Source organism: Balaenoptera borealis, assembly GCF_965194805.1.
Source record: "Balaenoptera borealis genome assembly, chromosome: 8".
NCBI lineage: Eukaryota > Metazoa > Chordata > Mammalia > Artiodactyla > Balaenopteridae > Balaenoptera > Balaenoptera borealis.
Window position 1 is genome coordinate 81,260,525 of NC_138865.1, and position 24,398 is coordinate 81,284,922.

The 24,398-nt window shown below is 38.4% G+C and overlaps 1 pseudogene across 1 annotated transcript in view; it reads left to right on the forward strand.

Moving 5' to 3' along the window:
- The first annotated feature begins 481 nt into the window (after positions 1-481).
- Positions 482-24,398, forward strand: part of LOC309633095 (putative zinc finger protein 487 pseudogene) — a 276,450-nt pseudogene continuing 252,533 nt past the window's right edge. The window contains exon 1 of the transcript XR_014249587.1: positions 482-491. The product of XR_014249587.1 is annotated as a putative zinc finger protein 487 pseudogene (transcript). The remainder of the gene's footprint in view (positions 492-24,398) is intronic.

A 24,398-nucleotide genomic window follows, 5' to 3' on the forward strand; every position in this document is an offset into this window, starting at 1 on the left:
GCCTGGATGACAGCGCATCTGTTGACATCATGGTTTACTGGATATTTTAAGCCCAACTCTTAAGACCTACTGCTCAGAAAAAAAAGATTCCTTTCGAAATATTACTGTTCATTGACAATGCACCTGGTCACCCAAGAGCTCTGATGGAGATGTACAATGTGATTAATGTTGTTTTCATACCTTCTAACACAATGCTCATTCTGCAGCCCATGGATCAAGGAGTAATTATGACTTTCAAATCTTATTATTTCAGAAATACAGTTTGTAAGGCAATAGCTACCATAGATAGTGATTCCTCTGATGGACCTGGGCAAAGTCAATTGAAAACGTTCTGGAAAGGATTCACCATTCTAGATGCCGTTAAGAACATCTGTGATTCATGGGAAGAGGTCCAAATATCAGCATTAATGGGAGTTTGGAAGAAGTTGATTCCAACCCTCATGGATGACTCTGAGGGGTTCAAGACTTCAGTGGAGGAAGGAACTGCAGATGTGGTGGAAATAGCGAGAGAACTAGAATCAGAAGTAGAGCCTGAAGATGTGACTGAATTGCTGCAATCTCATGATGAAACTAATGGATGAGTAGTTGCTTCTAATGGCTGAGCAAAGAAAGTAGTTTCTTGAGATGGAATCTGCTCCTGTTGAAGATACTGTGAAGATTGTTTAAATAACAAAGGATTTAGAATATTCAATAAATTTACTTGATAAAGCAGTGGCAGGTTTGAGAGGATTGACTCCAATTTTGAAAAAGTTCTACTGTGGGTAAAACGTTATCAAACAGCATTGTATGCTGCAGAGAAATCTGTTCCTGAAAGGAAGAGTCAATCAATGCGGCAAACTTCACTATTGTTTTATTTTTAAGAAATTGCCTGGGAGTTCCCTGGTGGTCTAGTGGTTAGGATTTGGTGCTTTCACTGCCATGGCCTGGGTTTAATCCCTGGTCGGGGAACTGAGATCCTGCAAGCCACAGGGTGTGGCCAAAATAAAAAAAAAAAAAGAAGTTGCCACAGTCACCCCAACCTTCAGCATCAGTCAGCAGCCACAAACATCGAGGCAAGATCCTCCACCAGCAAAAATACTATTGCTTGCTGAAGGCTCAGATGGTGGTTAGCATTTGTTAGCAATAAAGTATATTTTAATTAAGATATGTACTTTTTTTAGACATAATACTATTACACACTTATTAGACCAAATAGACCACAGTATTGTGTAAACATAACTTTTACATGCACTGGGAAACCAAAAAAATCATGTGGCTTGCTTTATTGCCATATTTGCTTTATTGTGGCACTCTGGAACCCAACCCACAGTATCTCTGAGGCATGCCTATAGTTGGTACTTAAATAGTTGCTAAATAACTTACATAGTATCTGAGGTAGAACTTAAATCTAGGACACTTCTATCTTGAGGTGGAGTGTTGATTGCCTTCCTGGGGGGAAAAGCTAATTTAGAAGTACAGCATTGCTGTGGATGGCACTGTGAATATTTTGCTCCAGAGCAGTAGGGGGCCTAGTTGCTCTCCAGGGCTGGGGTGTGGGGAAACAGAGCTGGGTACGTGAGTGAGATAGGACAGGCCTGTAGATGAGATTCAGGGGTAAAGGTGGGCTTGGGTAGCAGAGAAACAGCCTGGGGGAAAGAATCCATGTCCAGGAGTCCAAGGACTCCAGCTAGAGTCAGCCCACCTATGAGGTCGGCATTTAGGCCATTTCTCCCCATTTACACATGAGGGACCTGAGGCACAGAGAAGCATTTTCACTAAAATCACCTTGAACTGGGGACTGATTTCCTTTAAAGCCCAGGTTCTCATTCACTACACTCTCCTGCCTCTGTAGGAAACTGTGTTCATCATAGTTACATGGAGATCAGCTAAGTGAAATCCAGTTCATCATTTGAGTCTTGTCCGACATCTAATGTGGGACACAGATGGGTGAGTCACACCACGCCCTGTGATTGATGCCGCAAGAGGTGAGAGAGGAATGTGCAGTAGGGACCTGTGACGAGCTGACATGAGAAGGAGAGCGGGGACCCCAGGTAGGAAGAGCGCATAGCATGAGCAACAGGAGAGGGGCAAGCCCAGTCTTCGGAGTGCAGCTTCCCGGGAGGCTGGAAGGTGGATTAGAGCCAGATCAGGAAGGGCTGATGCTGTCTCAGGCTGGGGTTTGGACTTGACAGTGAAGCAGAGGAACAGCCGCTGGAGAATTGTCTGCAGGGAGTTGCTTTGAAGAAGTGTACGTTTTAGAAAGGCCTCTCTTCATAATTTCTTAGAAGTATTTGCAATTTTTGAGGGGGGCTTTGGAACTCCCCATTTTACAGAACGACTATATTTCACAGAAATATTTCTTATCTAGAAGTTGTAATGCCTGGAGAGACATTTAAATACATATTAAATAGCTGTAAATGAAGGAGGACAATGCGTATAGTTAATGTGGATAATGCTATATATGTTAGGGGGTTCTCTTTATCCCTGAGGGCAGGGACTGCAGCCCATTTTTAACCTTTTGCCTTTAAAAATCCTGTAGGGTATTAAATGCTTCAAAAGGCCGTAGCAGTATATTTGTCTACAATAGGGAAGAAGACCACTTTCTGATCCATGTAAATATCCCTTATTGATTTAAAAGATTCAGCCTGACAGAGTATAAAGTAGATATTTAAAATGTGCATAGTGCATGAAATTACCTCACATTACTAGTAAATGCATGCCTTGTAGCAATTATGTCACTTACGCTTACACTAATTAAGTGTTGATGTGTGAGCGGTAAGTTGCAATGATTTCGTTAACTAATGTACATAAATATTCCCTTTAAACTGTAATTGCACTTTGCCATGATGGTAAAAGAAGGCAAGTTTAATTTAGGAATTATTAGGACTGTTCTTTGAGAAAATGTTAAGAAACTCTGGAAAAGGGAGAGTTTGGTTCCAGAGTGCTGTTTCAATTATAAGAAGGGGAGGAGAGGTAGGGAGGGGAGAGGAAAGGCCTCCAGGAGTCTAACATACAAATCTATGGAGAACATTTACACATTCTCTCTTTTTTTTTGCGGCACTGGTGATGTCCAGGCACGCAGTATCAGTGGCACGGACTGAGTTTATCGAGCTGAAGGAGCCGACTTCATGCCCACACTATCCCCAGCAGAGAGACACTGCACTACATTTCTGTCACAAGAACTTAGCTGATCTCCAGGAAATTTGTAGCGGTGTACCCAGTTGCTGAAGTGAAGATTTATGACGCCCAACCTTGATGTGATTTTATTTTTAACTCTAAGACTCCAAGCCCTGTTTGTTCCCTAGGAACTGAGGCCCAGGTAGCCTGAGAGGGGGGGCATCATCCTGAATTGCTTCTGCAGCCAGAGCTAATACAGAATGGTGAGGCTTCTGTGGTTTGGAGTCAGAGAGGTCGGATTCAGTAACTGGGTATCTGAGCCCTCGGGGACACACATTCTTCTCATTTTGTGGCTGATAATGACCCCCCTCTGAAAATAGTACACTTATTTTCTAAAAATATTCCTCCCTCTGCCAAGAACAAAAGAAAGGCTAGTGCCCCCTACAGAGCTTAAAAAGAAGTTTGTTGACTCGTGCTAAGAAGGAAAGGAGGAAAGCGGGGTGGGGAGGGAGGCCTGGTTATAATTATTCGCAACAGCATCTGGGGTAACAGCAGTCAGCAGACAAACCTCAATTATACTGGCAGCCCTGGCCCCTACTGGGGCTAGAGCGGGAAGTGTATGGTAAAGGGTTTGAGCTATTTTCACTTAGCTTTGGCCTCTGATTTTAGAGTTTAGTTTGTCAGTTGAGGTTTTAACATTAAGCGAAACGAGAGGCCATTTTCATGCTGTTTGCACTTAAAATTTCTTCCCCTCCCCCAGCTTTATTGAAATAGAATTGACACATAACATCGTGTAAGTTTAAGGTGTACAACATGTTGATGTGATACATTTATAAATTGCAAAATTATTACCGTCTTAGTATTGGCTACCACCTCCATCTGGTCATGTAGCTACCATTTCTTTTTTGTGGTGAGAACATTTGAGATCTTCTCTCTTAGCAACATTCAGGTATATGATATAGTATTATTAGCTGTAATCATCATGCTGTGTATTAGATCCCCAAATTTGTTAATCTTTAACTGGAAGTTTGTACCCTTTGAGCAAAGTAATATCTCCCCATATCTTGAAATTTCTTAATTGCAAGAATTGTGTGACATACAATCTTTGCTTAGTACAATATTACCAGTATCCAGAAAGATTACTTTTAGGTGAAATCACTTTATCAGGATGTATTTTTAGTACCCGAATGACTTCGATACCTTGGAGGGATTATATTACATTTGAATCAGTCAAGATAGACTTATGTCTTACTGGAGTAAGAAATAACCTGGTACTGTCTGTGGCTTAAAATAACAAAGGTTTATTTCTTGCTCATGTTTCATATTCATCATAGATCATTAGAAAGTTCTCTTCGGCATAATCATTCAGGGGTCCAGTCTGATAGATCAGCTAGTCTCCACGTGGGAGGATAAAGAAGGCTCTGGAGGGTCTCACAGGGGTAGTTAAATGCTCCAGAAGTGGCATCTCTTCTTCTGCTCACCCCATCCAACCATAAGAGAGCAAGTAAGGATAATGCCACTGGGGCTGGGGAGAGATATTTTGGAGGCAAATAGCTACCACAATATTTATTTTTCTTACACCGAATTTTATCTTTGAACAAAATGTTCACTGTGTGGTTCCTGTATGACGGTCGCTGTGCTCGTGCTTTCTCACACTATCTTAACCATCAGCAAAGAGGATAAAAAGGAAGATTCCTAGGATCAAACCACTTTATTACCAGTTAGCTAAAACAGACTTCAGCCCAGTTCCCCATCTGCCACGCCTAGTGTAAGTGAAATGTCAGTGCCAAAGCACATAGGCTGAATTTCATAATCACTTTTTGGGGCTAGTCGAAGTTCTGCATTGAATTTTTAAAAAATAAATTAAAGATGATACTATATTAGACAAATAGCTTCAGTGAAATTACAAAGAGGAGTACATTAGAAGTACATTAGGAGTACATTAGGAGTACATTTTACCAGCAGTAAAATCTCTTCAAGAATTAAAATAACAGGATAAAATGAAAAAATTCCCTTTAGAAAATACTAATTTGTTGCTGGAACTCTATACTGAAGTTTTATTTGAAGTTCTGCATTGAAACTTAAATCTCATGTAGCTCAGACACTTTGGGAATGTCTCTCCTTAATATTGTTGGGCACCTGGGCAAGTTAAGTGGTTAAATTTTGGATGATTTATGTCTTAGATCCATATGGTTTTTCTTGTTTATCTAAAGATCTCTTCAGTAATTCTTGTAATTTTAAACAACTGACTTTGAGCTTTATTGAATGGAAAAGAAAGGAATGGATTTTACCTTTTTAATTTCTATTTTATTGAAAGGATAAAACAGAAAACAAAATACTTGTTGGAGAGGTTAATGGGGAGCTGGAAATGTGGGAATGGTGTAAGAATACTAGGTGGGAGAGAGTTTATTTCACCTACCTGGAAGTTACCATGTTCATTATAGTTTGAGTATGTTTTTAGGTCTCTCCATAAGTAAGACTATAATTTGTTAAAAGGAATCACAGTTCCTAAGACCCTGGACACAAATCTAAAAGATAAAAGCAGAATTTATTTCTTGCTGGCTGAGAGAGCTGCAAGTGCACCCTCTTGAAAAAGCAAAATTCAGGGTTTATGAAGCGCTTAGGATAGGGATAGGGTTTGTTAGGTTACATTTAAATGAGGTAGCATTGTGTTGGTGAAGTAATTAATTGGGTGAGTTAATTAAGGCTAATTAACTAGGGTTTGGCAAGAGGTCTCCTGGGTGGTTTGCTGAGTCTGAGTGATTCAGCACAAGGGTCAGGTGTCTCAGGCATGAGTAGAAAGTTCTTTTTTACATTCTCATAAGGGTTCAGATCTTATCTTCTTCAAAGCTCTCTTTCCTTCTCCTGCTGTCTATAATATTCACTGGAGACTTCCATTATGGAAGAAGTCTAAAGCTGATTCTTTCCATATTTTAGCTCATAGATGAGATACAACATATAAGAAAATTTTGGAGCCTTTACTATATGACAGGGACTTTGCTTTCATTGGCATTTATCATCTGGGTCTGGTAAGGGAGTCAGAATTGAACATAAGTATGAAAAAGAATGACAAGAGCTATGACAGAAGTCTGTATCATAATGGGAAGGAAGCATGATGGAGAGGCCGCTCAGTTGTACTCTTGGCTTCATAACCTCATCCTTTCCCTACGTCTTGAAAGGTGGGCCAACATCTGTAAGGCCTGAGTCCTGGTATGGGCATTCTGGGCAGAGGCAAGGGTATGTGGAAAGACAGAAAACTGTTTACCGGCCCTTCTCTTCAGGGTACCACGAGCAATTCGGTGTGCAGTGGAGTGATGAGATTTTCCCCTTCCCCTACTGCTCACTTTCTTTCTGGCTTTCCCAGGACTTGCTGCAAAGTGAAGTCAGGTTAACAGAGGGGACCTTTGGGAGTGCAATTCAAGTTGACAAAAGACTAAACGTTTTTGACATACTAGCTGTGCTGGAGATATGGAGAAGAAAAGTCTAATTGTCGCTAACGTATTTAACCTTGAGATCAGTGCACCAGAAGAGCCTCCTACCTCCTGTCCACAGGGTCAGAAGCATATATACACTTCTAGGTCCCTACTGGCTCAGAGGAAGGAATTAAATTCTGACAGCCTCTCCTGAGACCCAGAGATAAAACAGATGAAGTGAGGGTGGAGAGAGGAAAGAATTTACAAGGAATAAGGGACTGTGTTGGAGAAGGAAAAGAGAGAGGGTATAGATCAGTTGGGAAGGTTTAGTTGGTAGATCTGGGTTTAAACAGTAAAGAGAAGTTATTGGCTCATGTAATAAACAACCTAAGTGTCCTCAATGTCCTCAGGCATGAAGCTCCATTTTTCTGTGATTATCTGAGTATTCTGCCTTGCTCGCCACCCACATATGTATTGGATTTATCCTTCGTCTGACTTTACCATAGTGGCCAAGTAGCTGCCAGCAGCTCCAGGCCACATGCTTCCTTCTTCACAGCCAGGGGAAGAGACAGAATGTCTCCCCACATTCGTCAAAGTCCAGAGCTTCACGGTGATGGGAGCATCTTAGATTACGTACCTGCCTCTGAAGCAGTCATAGGGGCCAGGGGAATGCTCCGGGCTGTTTGGATTAGGGCCCATCACTGATCTGTTCCCTGTGGCAAGAGGGATGCCATGGCCGAGCTTGCTTTAGACCAGTCAGAGCCTCCTGGGGTCAATGCAGCTCAAGCCTCGAAGTTGTTTCCCAAAAGGAGGAAGGAGAAATTGGAGAATTGAAGAAATATTCTCCAACAGGAAAATATTTATTCTGGAGAGGCAATCACAATACCCACTTCATGTAACCCTGTGTGATACCCCAGAATTCTAGACTGAGGACCTCAGGCCTGTTGAAGGACCTGATTGTCTTCTCCCTTAAGGCCTGGAACATAAAAGACTTCAACCTAAACTAAACAATTGCTTGGATTTGCTTCTAGACCACCTCTGCTGGCTTCATGTGACAAGAGTAAGTTCTTTCAGTTGTGGACTGCATCACCCCCGCCCCCTTCACCCTGAGGCTAGAATTACAGCTAAGTCATAGGTGATGAGAGGGGACCATATTAAGGAATTTAACATGCACCTTGAAGAATTTTAGAATCATCTTAGATGATTGTTGAGGTGGGCAGGTTTATAACGAGCCTTACAGTTTGGAAAGACAATGCTGATTATTCGAGTGGAGAATGAATGAAAGAGAGGTTTGGATTGTTTAAGGCAGGAGCATTGAGGATGGAGCCAAGGGGCCTATGTGATAAAACTTAAGGAAGTATCTAAGGACTTAATAAAGGAATCAATAGTGGCAGTGGTGAGAGGGTTTGGTGAGAGAGGATGGAGCATCTGGGAGGAATGGCAAAATAATGGCACCTGTTTCCAAAAAGAAAGTAATAATTACAATATGCTCGTTTTCTGACACATACTAGAAAAGTAATAATGGTGGGTTTTTTCCTCTTTGTTTTGTTATGGTGAGAGTAAAGAGTGAGATGTCACAGAATAAAGAGTCTGGAATGGTCTGAGACTCCATTTCCTTTCATCTGCTGAATTTCCGACCACCAACGAATAATAGAGGTAGACGCCTTTTGTTTGTTCTCTCTTCCTTAGATGAGGGAGCCTCTGAATACTACTGTTTCCTCCAGTGTCATTGATGTTAGCAAAGGTGCTAGTTTTTTGTGGGCTTTAATATCTGAAAAATAAAGGGATACTGTTGAAAGCACAGGTCTCATATTATTGAAAAATTCCAGTATTCCTAACTAGTAAAGCATTCCGAGTCTGGAGAGTGAACTCCCTCTGGGTTAGAAATTTTAAAGGTTAATGATTGTAGAGAGACTGACTATCTTTTTTTATTCCTTAATCGTTTTGAATGAAGCATTGTAGATAAAATTGAAACATAAAAATTTAGAGCAAAGTAGACTTGGATTTAGAAGTCTCTTTGCTCAGGAAAGAATGTGAATTTCATTCACATTGCCAACAAAGGCCAAGACAAGCTGATCATGAAACCAATTTGTGATACCTCATTGTCAGGATGTCATGTGGATTTTTCCACCCTTAACCCTGATGTGTGCTTTAGCCATCAGAGTCATTTACTGTTTTTTATATGGACAATTGGGATATTGTCTGGTTGAACAAAGGTCACAGACAGATGTATTTTGCTGAAAAGAATCATTTGGAAAAGATTGGCATTTATAATTGACCACCCACTTCTGTTTTGTTTCATTGCTGTAGCATGGAATGTAAACTTAGGTGCATGAGCTGGATTGCCTAGAAAATATTTATTGTTTTTTGTCTCTACAGTGGAATTCCAGGGTGGTGAGGAAAAGGACTTATGAAGTAACTGTTCTTTTTACGTGTGTATGTGTTGAGTGGCTCCTCAGGTTGCTTAGGCCCGAGAAGACTACAAACTTGTTGAGTCCTAGTGACTACACCTCTAGACCTCAGTTTCCTTATTCATGGTGGAATAACAGTACCTTCCCTACTTGCCTTGTGAATTTCTTATGAAGGTTTCATATTTATGTGTGATAAGTATGAAACATCTGCAACTTCAGACTTTATAATTGCTCCCCTCTTGCTATCAAGACGAAGTCCAAGCTATTTTCCATGGGAAATAAGGCTTTTATGGTCTGGCTTTTGCTTCCCCCTCCAACTCATGTCCTTCTATCCATGCCACTTCCTACACCTTCTACTCTACACACCAGACATGATGTCATTTTGAAATACTCCTGGTTCTCCAAAGACACACTGCTATCCTCTTACCCCTGGCTGTTTTCTCATGATACCCTCTATGTCTAAAATGCTTGCTGTCTGCTGACATTTTAGTTACTCTCTAGGTTTCTAGACCCTTCTCTCCATCCTCCTCAAACCAAGTTGGTACTCAAGGCAGATATCCATGGTAAGATTGTTAGTGTTGAGGGGAAGGACAAGGAAGGATTCTGAGGCTCCCTGTTCTCCCTGATGATGGAGATAGAGGCATTAAGGAGTCAGGACTAACTCTAATTTTATAAATGGGGCACCTGAGTCACAAAGGTTTAAGTAATTTGTCCAGGGGGATAAAACAAGTAATTTGTAGACCTGGAATTTGACCCCAGGCAGTCTGACCTAAGATCTAGGACATTTACTTTATGCTACATGGAGTGTAGGGTGTGACTCTTTGCTTATTTCTTCCCTATCCCACTGTACTTTTTCCTTTGCGCTAATCTAGCTCTAATGTTTTATAAAACTTTACTGAAGGCTTAAGGATAACAGGAAGGACTCACATGTAGGAGATAAAAGTTTAGATTAAAATAACCACTATCTCTCTGTCTCTCTTGCATGCATGCCCTCTTTCTCTCTTAAATCCCTGACTACTTCCAGGGATTCCTGCCTCCTATTAGCAGGAAGAGTGTTACACCAGATCCCAGTGTCCTACCTTTCTTCATTGTCCATATTTCCCTCATGTCCTACCTTACATCCACTTCCAAGACAATGTCTCTGTTCCGGCTATTTATTGCTGAGTAACGACTCCAAACCTCAGTCATTTAAAGTAACATTTTTTTTTGTTATCATGATTTTGAGGGTTAGCATTTTGGGCAGTGATCAGCTTCCGTTCCACTTTACATTGACTGGGATGACTCAGTGATATCCAGCAGAAGGTAGGTATTATCTGGATGGACTAAGAACACTTCTCTTGTTGCCCTTGGAGGGGCTCGCTGGAAGGCCGGACTCAACTGTTCCCTCCCCTTCTCCACCCAGTCTCATAAAAGCCGCAGCGTCTCTTCATGGGGTCTCTTCAGCAGGGCAGTCTAATCTCTTAATGACATCTTAGGGCTCACTATTCTTGAATATATTCCTTATGACACACGTTTGTCTTTGACTTAAAAAACTCAGTAGCGAGTGTTCCAGGAGAGAGGAGGTGGAAGCTTCCAGTCCCTTAAGACCTAGAAACTGGCACACGTCGCGTCTGCCATAAGCCGTTGGTCAGAGTGGTCACAGAACCTGCCCAGATTTGGAAGGAAGCTTCACAGACCCCCACCTCCTGATGGGGGTGGTGTCACATAGTTAGTGAACATCACTGATCCACTGTAGCTACCTGCAGAAAAGCCACACTGAAGGCAGGGGCCACAGTATGGAGCAGTGGTCAGACACCCAGGCTCTGGTAATTCTATGAGTTAGGAGCCTGACCCCACTATTTACTTGATGCATGCTCTGGGGCATTTCGTCTCTCTGGGCCTCAGTTTCCTCATTTAAAAAAAAGCAGAACTAATACTCATCCCTACTTCATAGAGTGGGGGAAGTCAATACATGCAAAGCACGTAGGACAATGCCCAGCACATGATGGAGAGCTGTAAAGATGAGCGGTGCGCCATTGTTAGACAGCGGCAGAGAAGTTTCATTACTCATGGTCTTAATGCCTTCATCTCCAAAGAGGTTGTTCTTTGCTTTACTAAGTGGCCCAATGACATGACATAAGCCACTCTCCTTCACCCCCAAAATCCCACCCCCACCCCAAAACCCTACATATATATCCTCCACAAGGGCAGCTTACCTTCCCCAAAGGTGATTAAGAAAATTGCTGGCAGCTTTAAAGTAGCAGATTGTCTCTACCTTGAGCCATGCAGGTTTCAATGTTCTTAGGACCAAACTTGGTTACAGCACCCTGTTCCACCTATCACAGCACTTTAAAAATTGGTTGAAATTAACTGTTTTTAATTAGCTGTCTCCCCTATTAGACTGAATTCTTGAAAGCAGGAACGTGAAATTCCATCTTTTTATTCCCAGTGCTTACAAGATACCTAGCAATATGTGTTCAATATACAGTAGTCCCTCCCCCACCTCCACCTGCATTTTGTTTTCCGTGGTTTCAATTACCTGTGGTCAACCTCTGTCCAGAAAAATTAAATGATAAATTCCAGAAATAAACAATTCATAAGTTTTAAATTGCACACTGCTCTGGGTAGCATGATGGAATTTCGAGCCATCCCACTTCATCCCAGGCAGGACGTGAATTTTACGTCATCACAAGAAGAAGAAAGGTGAGTACAGTACAATAAGATATTCTGAGAGAGAGAGAGAGAGACCACATTCACATAACCTTCATTACAGTATATTGTTATAATTGTTCTATTTTATTATTAGTTTTGTTAATCTATTTCTATGCCTAATTTATAAATTAAACTTTATCATAGGCATGTACATATAGGAAAAAACACAATATAGATAGGGTTCAGTACTATCTGCAGCTCAGGCACCCACTGGGGCTCTTGGAATGTATCCCCCACAGATAAAGGGGGACTGCTGTGTTTGTAAATTGGGTGACAGTATTTTCTTTGTTATTCAGCCAAGGTGGAGGTGGATTAGAATGACTGTAGACGTTGTACTGGTGAATAAAATGTTAGAATTACATTCTTGCAAAAGATTTTTAAAAGCTGAAAAAGCAGCATATCATAAAGTATACACTCAAGGGTAGTAATTAAATAATATTTTGTTTATTTCTCTTTAAAATATATAGTAGGTCTTACAGGGAGATCAGCTCTGTGCTTTGTGACCACCTAGAGGGGTGGGAGAGGGAGGGTGGGAGGGAGGCCCAAGAGGGAGGAGATATGGGTATATATGTATATGTATAGCTGATTCACTTTATTATAAAGCAGAAACAAACACACCATTGTAAAGCAATTATACTCCAATAAAGATGTTAAAAATAAATAAATTAATTAAAAAGTGCCTAACACAACAAAAAAATAAAAAAATAAAATATATAATGGTCCTAAATCTAATTCAGATGTCAGTTTCAAATTGGATACATAGTAAGTAGTGTACCATGGTCCCACTGATGGTGTGGTACTAAAAGTATAGCACCACCTGAAATTATAGCTTCTCTCCTACTCTTATTTTTGCTCTAGTTTATTTTTTATGTATCTATCATTTCTCATCACTTTCTGAAGTTTTTGGTTTTTTATCTTTCTGTCATATGGACATCGAGTTCTGGGAAACATACTTTGTTTTCCCTCTTGGTTTTATAACTCTACCTTTTGGTTTTCCAGACAACTATAGATTTGCCCTTTTATCACTCTTTTCACAGAATGTTAACATTGCTTTTGATTTTCAATGGCTCTCTCTCTTCCATTCCTCAAAGATTACCTATCACATTTAGGTCATTGTTCAGCGCCCCATGTTTCCAAATAAAATCCAGTATCTTGAGTTAGTTGGGTCCTAGTGGACTTAAATGTAGTGGAGAATGACAATGACAGTAGATGAATCATTGCCAAAACTTTCCTAATGAAGGTCCCTAAACCTACTCAGAAAAAAAATATTAACAAAGCCACTCATTCTGTTTGCTGAACACCCAAAGCAAAACATTAAAAAAAAAAAAAAAGATATAGACAATACTCCAGTACTCTTTTCTAAGAGAATCTTGCTGTAAGTGAATCACCACTGTAACCCTGAATAAGTGCAAATGTTGTAAAGTCATGATTATATCCTGGATCTTATTTGGTTTCCTGAGAAGATTTCTTTTACTTTGAGGTGCATGCTTATTCAAAGCCCTTGACTGTGATCACTCACTTTATTTGTTGGTTTAATAAAAACTGTAAAACTTATGGATTGATTTTTTAAAATGAAACTAGGCCATTTTCAACAAATACCTATTGGTGATTGCAGTTTATAAATTGTGCTGAACATTGTGGGGAATGTTAATAATGATAGAGTCCTTCTTTTCTAAGAGCCTCTCAAAGAAAATTATAGGTGTTAGAGTTGAAAGGAAATTTGTGGGGTTTTTTAGTCTAGTTCCCCAAGCTTTATGGATAGGAAACCTAAGGTCTGAAATGCTAAGTGATCTTGGGAAATGCATTTAACCTTTCTGAACTTCAGTTTCCTCATTTAAAAAAAGGAAATCCTAGTATCTAACTCATAGGGTTGTCATAAGAATTAATGTGATAATAAATGTAGAGTATTGAGCCAACTGCTATCCATAGTAAGTTCCCAATAAATGGTACCTTCTTTTACTGTTATTATTGGCTATGATTATACAAATAGGAAGTGCCAAAACAAAGATAGAAATCCATTTTTTTCAAACCCATTGTTTTATATAGTTCTTCATGCTATAAATGTATTATTTTCCAGTGTGGGAAACATTTCTCTTTCAGTAAAGTCATATTCAGAAATAGATGTTAATTGTCAGATTGCCATTTGTTTTCACCAGATCACAGCAGGAACAAAAATAATGTTTCAAACAAAACTAACAATAGTCCCCAAACTTTTTTTCTGTGTGTGCACTGCTTAAAATGCAACGTTAAGTTAAAAGTTAAATTTTTTTTAAAGTTAAGACTTTCTAATATAGACACAGATTAAATGTCACCCATTTGTTCTGCTAAGCATCCCAAATGCTACAGGATTTGCTCCAGATTGTAATTCCTATAAGATCTTTTGCACTTTCATTGCTTACGAGTTTATCTCGTAGCTGTTACAGTAGTGGTCGGTCTGTGCTACCTCTTCCTAAGGGTCAGTGGTAAATCCTGCTGTCCTTCCTCATTTGCATGCTTCCCATCCAAAACTGGGCAGCAGCCAGTGCTACTGGGACGCTGGTGAATTGGATGCTCACCAACCCTCTGTTTTTGGAAAGCCTATCTTCTTGTTACTTTATGTTAAATATGGATGGGAAAGGCTCTCCTGATCTAACCTACTATGTTTATCCAGATCTGAAATGTAAGTGTTCCTTTCTTATGGAAACCTGAGTGGGACAACATTTAATAAAGTTCTACAGAACTCAAACATGATGCTGGGTCTTAAATTTGCATCTCCTGGCCCTCTCTATACTTATTTTAAAGCAAGATTTTCCATGAATTTAGTGACATTAGGTAGTTTTCACACTTTGAGGAGAGAAGTTCTTTGAATGTAAGTGAAATTCTTACATTTACTTTGCCTTCAATTCCTCTTTATTGATTTCTGACATCTAGCGCTATTCACTCATCAGCTTTAACCCTAAAAGCAATGGTGCTTGAATTAGTCAGGGTTCTCCAAAGAAATAAAATGTATACATGTATCTCAAAAGATTTATTGTAAGGAATTGGCTCATGTGATTGTGAAGGCTGACAAGTCCCAGCGTCTGCACTTGGCAAGCTGGAAACTCAGGAGAGCTGGTATATAATTCCACTCCAAAGGCAGGGAAAAAAACAAACAAATGATGTCTCAACTGAAGGCAGTGAAGCAGGAGAAAATTCCCCTTACTTGTTTCATTCAGGCCTTTAACTGATTTGATGATTGGATGAAGCCCACCCACGTTATGGAGGGCACTCTGCTTCACTTAGTTTGCTGATTTAAATGTTACTCTTACCCATAACACCCTCACAGAAACACCCAGAGTAATGTTTGACCAAACATCTGTGTACTTCCATGGCCCAGTCAAATTGACACATAAAATTAACCATCACAGTGCTCAATGGATTGTCTTTAATCTCTTATACAGTGAGAGACCAGGATTACATTTTTGTTATTCACAAATGTATATGGCTATGTCTCACATGAAATTAGCCATGACTGAACTTCTAGTTTCATAGAGGTTTTATTTTGCTAAGATAATTCTAAAACATGGCACTTGTAGGGCTAATTTGCTAATGTCCCTGTATAGAGTGAATCAGACACAAATGGGAGTCCCAACATTGTTTTCATTTTGTGGGAGAAAAATGTGGCTTACTGTTAAAAAAAAAAACAAAACAAAAGAATGGAATTTGAAGGTATCAGATCTTAATTTGAATCCAGGCTTTGTCATGCAACATCTGTGTAAATTAGACATATTATTCAACTAAGCCTTAGTGCCCTTCTCTGCATAAATTGGGAAAAATAATACCTACTTCAGAGTAGGCATAATTTATGCAGATACTTAGAGTACTCCCTTTTTTAGTTTTAAATCCTTATTAGATTTTTATTGGACCTTCTCATTCTACTTGTCTCTTAACCTTTTTATATTTTTATGTCTCTGAATTGAATTATTAATTCCAATACTTCTTCTAATTCACTAATTCCCTATTCAGCTGTGTCTAAACTGTTATTCAATGTATTAATGTTTTAACTTCAGGAAAATATTTTTAATATCTAGAATCTTTATTCAGTTTTTTTTTCAAATCTGCCCTGTCTTCCTTCATAGTATCTTTGTATGTATGTGTGAGTGAAGATATTAATTTATTTTTTCATTTATGTCTTTTTAATGGCCTCTCAATAATGAAGGATTTATTTAACAAGACATAAAAAGTACAAACCATGGGCTTCCCTGGTGGCGCAGTGGTTGAGAATCTGCCTGCCAATGCGGGGGACACGGGTTCGAGCCCTGGTCTGGGAAGATCCCACATGCCGCGGAGCGGCTGGGCCCGTGAGCCACAATTACTGAGCCTGCGCGTCTGCAGCCTGTGCTCCGCAACAGGAGAGCCTGCAATAGTGAGAGGCCCGCGCACCGCGATGAAGAGTGGCCCCCACTTGCCACAACTAGAGGAAGCCCTCGCACAGAAACGAAGACCCAACACAACCATAAATGAATAAATAAATAAATAAATAAAAATTAAAAAAAAAAAAAAGTACAAACCATGAAGTGAAAGATTAATAAATACAGGAAGAATAAAATATTTTAAAAATTTAATTTTTAAAGCTCCTATATACAAAGTTGAGACAAGCCACAGATTGGGAAAAGATGTCTTCAATGCATATAACAAAAAAAGTATTGATATCAAGAGCATAAATAGAACTACCACAGAACAAGTAGAAAAAAACCAATTATATTAAAAAAAAGATATTAATAGGCAATTAGTTGACTAGGAAACCCAAATGACTAATGAACATAAAAGACTTGTCATGTTGGGGGAAATTGAAAAAAATTATTAGAGAACCATTTCGCATTTTATCAAATTGGTAATAAATGAAGAGTCTGACAATAGTATGAATGTATGAGAATGGGAAATTTCAAAATTCACTGGGCGAAATGTAAATTCTTACTACCATCTTAAGAAGCAATTTTTCATTATTAATAAATTAGAAGTTATTCATTCAGTAAATTTCAGGTCATAGTTACTTACCCCTAGCAAAACTTTCATATAGCTCTACAATTACAGTTCCTGATTACAGTTCTTTTGTAATAGGGGAAATATTAGAAGTAATCTATATCTCCATTAATATGAGAATGGATTTGTGGTATAACCATGCAGTTAAATCCTGTATAGCAGGTAAAAGGAATGAATTAAGTCTATATATTAATTTGACAGAACTCTAAGAAATAAGACTGAGTGAGAAAAATAAGAGTAAAATAGCATTTATGTAAAATTTAGATATGCATAAGTACTATATATCGTTTATGGACACAGTTTATGGAGTAAGGTGTAAAGATTAACAAAGATGTATGCAGAATCAGAATAGTGATTTGCTATAGGCTAGCAGATCGAGGCAGTGGAATAGGGGAGATGTGCAAGGGTCAGCTTGAACCAAATCTGGAATTTTTCAAAAATTGTTAAAATATGCACAAATATATTAATGTTAGTATTTATTAATCCTGTATGGATATGTATCTTTTGTATTTTTCTCTGAAATGCTATATTAAAATGATTATAAATGAATAACTAAAATCTATCAAAATAATAATTAAACAAAAATTTGGCCTGAGTAAGATTAAGTTGTATGAGGAAAATCAATTGAGGAGATTTATAATTCGTTTTCAAATGCCACTTCTTTCTGATTGTGAGGAAGATATACTGGTATTGTTGGCATATAATTGTTCATAGTGTTTTTTTATGATCCTTTGTATTTTTGTAGTATCTGTTGTAATGTCTCCGTTTTCATGTCTGATTTAATTTACTAGAGTCCTCTTTTTTTTTTGGTTAGTCTAGCTAAAGGTTTATCAACTTTGTTTTTTTCACAGAGCCAACTCTTAGTTTTGTTAATCTTTTCTAGTATTTTCCTCTTCTCTCTTTTATTTATTTATGCTCTAATCTGTATTATTTCCTTCCTTTTTCTAACTTTGGGCTTAGTTTTTTTTTTTTTTTTCTAGTTCCTTGAAGTGTAATGTTAGATTATTAACTTGAGATCTTTCTCTTTCTTAATATATGCATTCATAGTTTTAAAAGCTACTTTTAGAATTGCTTTTGCTGAATTCCATAAGTTTTAGTATGTTGTATTTATATTGTTATTTATCTGAACATATTTTTGAATTTTTCCATTTGATTTTTCTTGGATCTCCTGGTTGAATTCAGGAGTGTTTTATTTAATTTCCAGGTATTTGTGAATTTTCTAGCTTTCCTCCTGTTATTGATTTCTAGTTTCATACCATTGTGGTCAGAAGAGATACTTGATATAATTGTGTATTTACTACAGGTTTTTCCTTCATGGTCTCCACAAGGCTTACATAAAATATCCCATAGTTATAACATACTATTTTAAGCAGATAACAATTTAACTTTGATAGCATACAGAAACTCTATTTTTTTTTTAAACATCTTTATTGAAGTATAATTGCCTTACAATGGTGTGTTAGCTTCTGCTTTATAACAAAGTGAATCAGTTATACATATACAATATGTTCCCATTTCTCTTCCCTCTTGCATCTCCCTCCCTCCCACCCTCCCCATCCCACCCCTCTAGGTGGTCACAAAGCACCGAGCTGATCTCCCTGTGCTATGCGGCTGCTTCCCACTAGTTATCTATTTTACATTTGGTAGTGTATATATGTCCATGACACTCTCTTACCCTGTCACATCTCACCCCACCCCCTCCCCATATCCTCAAGTCCATTCTCTAGTAGGTCTGTGTCTTTATTCCCATCTTGCCACTAGGTTCTTCATGGCCTTTTTTTTTCCCCTTAGATTCCGTATATATGTGTTAGCATACGGTATTTGTTTTTCTCTTTCTGACTTACTTCACTCTGTATGACAGACTCTAACTCCATCCACCTCATTACAAATACCTCCATTTCATTTCTTTTTATGGCTGAGTAATATTCCATTGTATATATGTGCCACATCTTCTTTATCCATTCATCTGTCGATGGACATTTAGGTTGCTTCCATGTCCTGGCTATTGTAAATAGAGCTGCAATGAACATTTTGGTACGTGACTCTTTTTGACCTATGGTTTTCTCAGGGTATATGCCTAGTAGTGGGATTGCTGGGTCGTATGGTAGTTCTATTTGTAGTTTTTTAAGGAACCTCCATACTGTTCTCCATAGTGGCTGTATCAATTTACATTCCCACCAACAGTGCAAGAGGGTTCCCTTTCCTCCACACCCTCTCCAGCATTTATTGTTTCTAGATTTTTTGATGATGGCCATTCTGATCGGTGTGAGATGATATCTCATTGTAGTTTTGATTTGCATTTCTCTAATGATTAATGATGTTGAGCATTCTTTCATGTGGGGATGATGACCTTTTGATGACAAGGTCAAATAAGTGAGTATGGGAAAGAGGCAGGTTCATTTTCTCTTTGGTCTCAGGAGAATTCATAGCTGACACCTTCTTAGACCAGAAGCTGTGTTCATCATCTCCTCTCTCCCCCTGATATCACTTAGGAGAGAAATTGTATGGAGTTTTAACAGCACAGTTTTGGGAATCAGACTAGCTCAACTATTTACTTAAACTTTTCAAGTCCTACTCCCCACCCCACCCCCACCCGCCGCCGGCGCTTTATTGAGGTATAATTGACAAATAGAATTGTATATATTTAAAGTATACAGTGTGATGATTTGAGATACCTATACATTATGAAATATTTACCATAACCAAATTAACACATTCATCACCCCCACCCCACATATTTACTATTCTTTCTTTCTTTTTTTTTTTTTTTTTGGTGAGAACACTTAAGATCTACTTTCTTAACAACTTCCAAGTATACAATACAGTATTTTTAACTATAGTCACCATCTGTATGCTAGATCCTTGGAACTTATTCATGTTATAACTGAAAATTAGTACTCTGACAAATATCTTTCCATTTCCCCCACCTCCCAACCCCTGGTAACTACCATCCTACTCTGTTTCTATGTGTTCGCAAGTCCTAATTTCTTTATCAGCAAAAACAGTGTGATAATATGTATAGCATAATTTGCTTCTTGTTTTTTGAGGATTAAGTGAAGTGTGAGTTAATGCTTACAAAGTACTAAGTAGATAGCCCAGCATACAGTAACCTCTAGATCGATGTTAGCTGTTATGATTTGTTAGTAGTAGTGATATCCCAAGTAATTAGTATGAGCAAAACATTTTGAAATATATGTGAGGTCACAATATGAACACCAACATCCCTGATACACAGTGATTATGAGACAGAAGGCCTTGTGCACTCAGAAACCCATTGTGCCCCACTATTGTCTGCCAGCCTGTTATCACAAGTCAGGCTTTCATGGGTGGTATGCCATACGATATTTCTCACTTGGATATTATTAATGCTGTATCTGGAATGTGGGTAGTGTTCCTTTAAAAGATTGTAGCCTACTATTTCTACACAAGTTACTATGAAAAAAATTGCATTGTGTTGTGATAAAAGAGCCCTCTCAACCAGAACTAAAGTGTTGTTTCCACAACACTGAAAGAGAGACTAAACAAAGCAAACTGGAAAAGCTGCTTGGTGTTGTGTGAGCAGTTCACATTGTTTTCCTTTTTTATTGTACTGTTTTACCACTGGCAATCAGTGTAGGGCCTTCACTTATGAAAATATAGCTGTTGGCAGTTTAGGCTCAATTTCATTCTCTAGCTGTCATAAGTAATCACATGGGAAGATAATAATTGATGGGAATTTTGTTTTCTTTCCCTTTTTTTTCTTTTATTTTTCTTTGAGGCAACTTGTTAGAGAGGAGAGCAGGTAAGATTGATATCTATGGTATACTGCAATGCTTGGAAAGTACACATACATTCTCAGAAATTCTATTCACATAGGGAAAAGAGAGAGGCAATGCCCTATTTAAATTAAAGAATTTGCTATCATTGCCACTTGTTCCCTACTATTACCTCCATAGACTCTTTTTTTAAAATTGAATTATAGTTGATTTACAATATATGTAAATGTGTTAGTTTCAGGTGTATAGCAAAGTGACTCAGTTATATATATTCTTTTCCAGATTCCTTTCCATTATAGATTATTATAAGGTATTGACTATAGTTCCCTGTGCTGTACAGTAGGTCCTTGTTGTTTATCTGTTTTATATATAGTACTGTGTATCTGTTAATCCCGAACTCCTAACTTATCTCCATAGACTCTTGACGAAGTAAAATACCAAAATTTTGTTCAATGCATTGCAGCAGAAGATCTGTGGTTTTGTTGGTGCCTTTTATAATAAAGGCTGTCTTCATGCATTCTTGCTACAGATGTGTAACCTGAATTGAAACTGGGCATTAGTTTTCATTAAGGAATTCTCATGAGTTTCATAGATGTGATAATGGTATTATAATTATAAAGGAGAATGTCCTTACTGGGGATTGTTTTGTTTTGTTTTGTTTTTTGTAAGCATTTCATACTGAAGTACATAGGGAAGAAATGTCATCATATTTATTATTTACTTTTTACTACTTCATCAAAGCAGTACTGAAAGTAAATGTTGCAAAATGTTAAAAATGGTTAAATATGGACATTGAGCACATGTGATTCATTATTCTATGCGCTACTTTTCAGTAAGTTTTAAAATTTTCTTAATAAAAAGTTGAAAGAAATCTTTTTGGTACACTACTCTTCTTAAAAACAAAGAGTGCTATTTAAAATGGTATTTTCTGAAAAGAGAATTTATAATGCATAAAATAAAGAGTCATAGAAGTAGACTAAACAAAGTTTAACAGAATTAAAAATGTCCTCAAAGCAGAATCTCCAGATATACCATTAAAGATTTAGAGGTATAGAGGTATTTGCCCTTTTTTTTTTTCTTTTTTAGGAGGACGTTCAGTTTATGACGATGATGACTTTTCTAGGTATAGGGACTAGGAAGATCAATACGATACGTTCCTTAGAAGACAAAGAACCATAGAAACTTTCAGACGGCAAGCTTGGTGCTTTAGTAGAGGGAATCGGCCTGACACAATGAGAAGAACACAGATTTTGCCTCCACGTGGCCGTGGTGCTGAATTGGGCTTCTGACTGTAATTTACTAGCAGTGTGAACTTGAGCAGGTTTCTTGGACCAAGTCTCAGGTGTCTCCTCGGTAGAATGGGGATAATAATATATATCTTGCAGGGGATGTTGTTAGTATCAAAGGAGGTCACAGGCATAAAAAGTTTAGCACAGAGATGTGGGAAATAAAACTCCTGTCCCTGTGACTATTAGTAGCATTTCATTAAAGGCAAGTAGAAGAGGAGTGATCAGGAACTCAGAAGAGGTGAAATTTGAGTTGAGCTTTAAAGAATGGAGAGGATTTTAAGACATGAGAGGGAGCATTCCAGGTACATAAGAAGGGTGGAGCTGAAGACAGCAAGTGGTTCAGTATAGTTTCATTATAGGCTTCTTGGAGTGGAGTAATGGAAAGATAGGTTAGAGCCTGATTATTGTAGCTTTTCACAGGTAGTCCAAGGGACTTGTGCTTTACTTTGGATGCCAGGTGAAGAAGCATTGAATGGTTTGGACAAGCTTCGACATGGTCAGTTGTGCTCTGAGAAGTTCAATCTGGCAATCAGATTCATGTTGGCCTTGGGAAGTTTGAAGGCAAGTGTACATTGCAGAGTTTCCCGATCCTCTACCCGATAGTCGTCCTCCTTCCTTCCAGGACTCTGGTTTTGTTGGGGATGGTGACACAGCAGCTTGGAAAGGAAACAAACAATTTAAAAAAATGCAACCACATTTGCCGTCCTTCTTTGAAGTAAGGGGTGGCATTGTCTAGTTTTGGCTAGTGTGATATAAGCTAAAGTCATAGGGTGGGTCTTCTGAGAAAGTACTTTAAAAGTAGGAGACAGCCTTAGGCAATAAAACTGCCCTGTGAATATGCTTAGAATATAAAAGTATGGAAAGCCAGTAGTATCTTGGGTTTCTCATGACTCTGTGGAACTGTTTCACTATCCTACACTGCCTATTGCCAACCTTACTGTTATATGAGAGGAAAAGAACTCCCAATTTTTTCCAAGAGGCTGCATATATGGCTGTTTTGTGTTATGTGCAGCTGAATTCAATCTGCAACTGAGGTAAGCCCCAATTAGGAAGCTTTACCAGGGTGAGAAGGAAATGAGAAGCAATAGGGAGCTGGACTGTGGTAGGGACAGCATCAGTAGAAATGGAAAAGACTGGTAACCAGGAGACACATTAGGAATAGACATCACGAGACCATTACTGATGGATGTGTGGCTGGAGGGAAAGGAAGGGGTCCAATATGACTTTCAAGTTTAAGCTTGGGTGATCAGGAGAATGGTAACATTATTGGCAGACCAAAGATACCTGTAAAAAGGTAGCTTAAGTGACATGTATGTGAAAATAAATTAAATTTTAGATGACTGAGTTTGATTCAAGAAAGAAAAGCCTGGATACTCCAAGAGCTGAATTAGTAGTATGAACTCTCAAGCCCTTAGAAAAATTGGTAGAAAGAAATAATAGGGTATGGTAAAGGGTCTCCTATCAGATTGCAGGGCTTCTATTTATTCAGTATGAAGATGGGCCATACTGACTGGTCAGAATTTTCAAACATGGGTTTAAACGACACTTGGAAAATATGTTATCATTTCCTCTAGGGCACAGTAGCTAGAAAAATGCCTTACTTATCTAAGGCGTAGGTCTGCTTTGAGAGTAGAATATGGGCTAGGTGACCTCTGGATGTGCTTGATAGTTCTATGATTCTATAATTATCTCAGGCTTCAAATCACTTTCCAGGGAACAGCAAATAATTCTTACTAATAAAACACAATTTGAAACTTGGAACTGAAATTACACATTTTCAATGAAGCGTTGTAATAAAGTTAGTGACTGGAGACTCCCCCTAGGAATAAAGAGCTAAATGTATTGGTTGGCCTCCCGTGCAAAGCCAAGCTAAAGTCTACACTGATTCATCACGTGGAAGATGTGGATCCTCTATATAAGTTTTAAATATAAACCTGACAGCAAATGAAAGAACTAAAAGGACATTGTTATTTAACCGTGGAATCTGCAGTTAATTCTAATAGGCACTCTAAAGTCTAAATTCTGCATCAACCCCACTGAGAAATTGCTGCCTGAATCTAGTTCCTGCATTTAGTTCCCTTCTGAAACCTGTTTATTGGTACTGTGGATGGAAACTCATCTCTGGGTTCTTTATAATTTTGCCAATAATAAGAGACCAACGTTATTAGAAAAAGGTAGCAAGATATGGGGAACTTTATATCAAAAAAAGTTTATCCCAAGTTCCTACCCATTCAGAAGAGCAATTTTTTTTTTTAAAGCAATTATGTGGGCAATTTTGTTTGAGACTTCAGCATATGACAGAGAACAATTATTAACGTAAATGATTTGTGGTACAGTTGTTTTCTTAAAAATTATATTTCCCACAGAAGCATAGTGCTTCTGATCTGAAATGTAGGCTCATACAAATAATAAAGTGCAGTGATTCCCAAAGTGTCTTCAGGTAATAGTTGTTCCTCCAAAAATTTTTCCCTGGTCAGATAAGTTTGGGACATTCTTTTTAAACAAAATTACTAAGTTGCTTTCTTGCAGTTCTTGCCAGAGCCTTTATAAAGCTCTGTGACTCACCAGAAAGGAATGGAAGAAGCAACATTTTCAAGAATATTACCTCTTAGAATGATTTTTGTGTGATCCCAAACTTCTTGCCACAGTGTACGGGGTCATCTATGGGCTCCTGATCCAGTTGGTCTAACTGAATTTCTTTCCTTGGGAATTTGACATTGAGATCAAGAAATTTACTCTCTC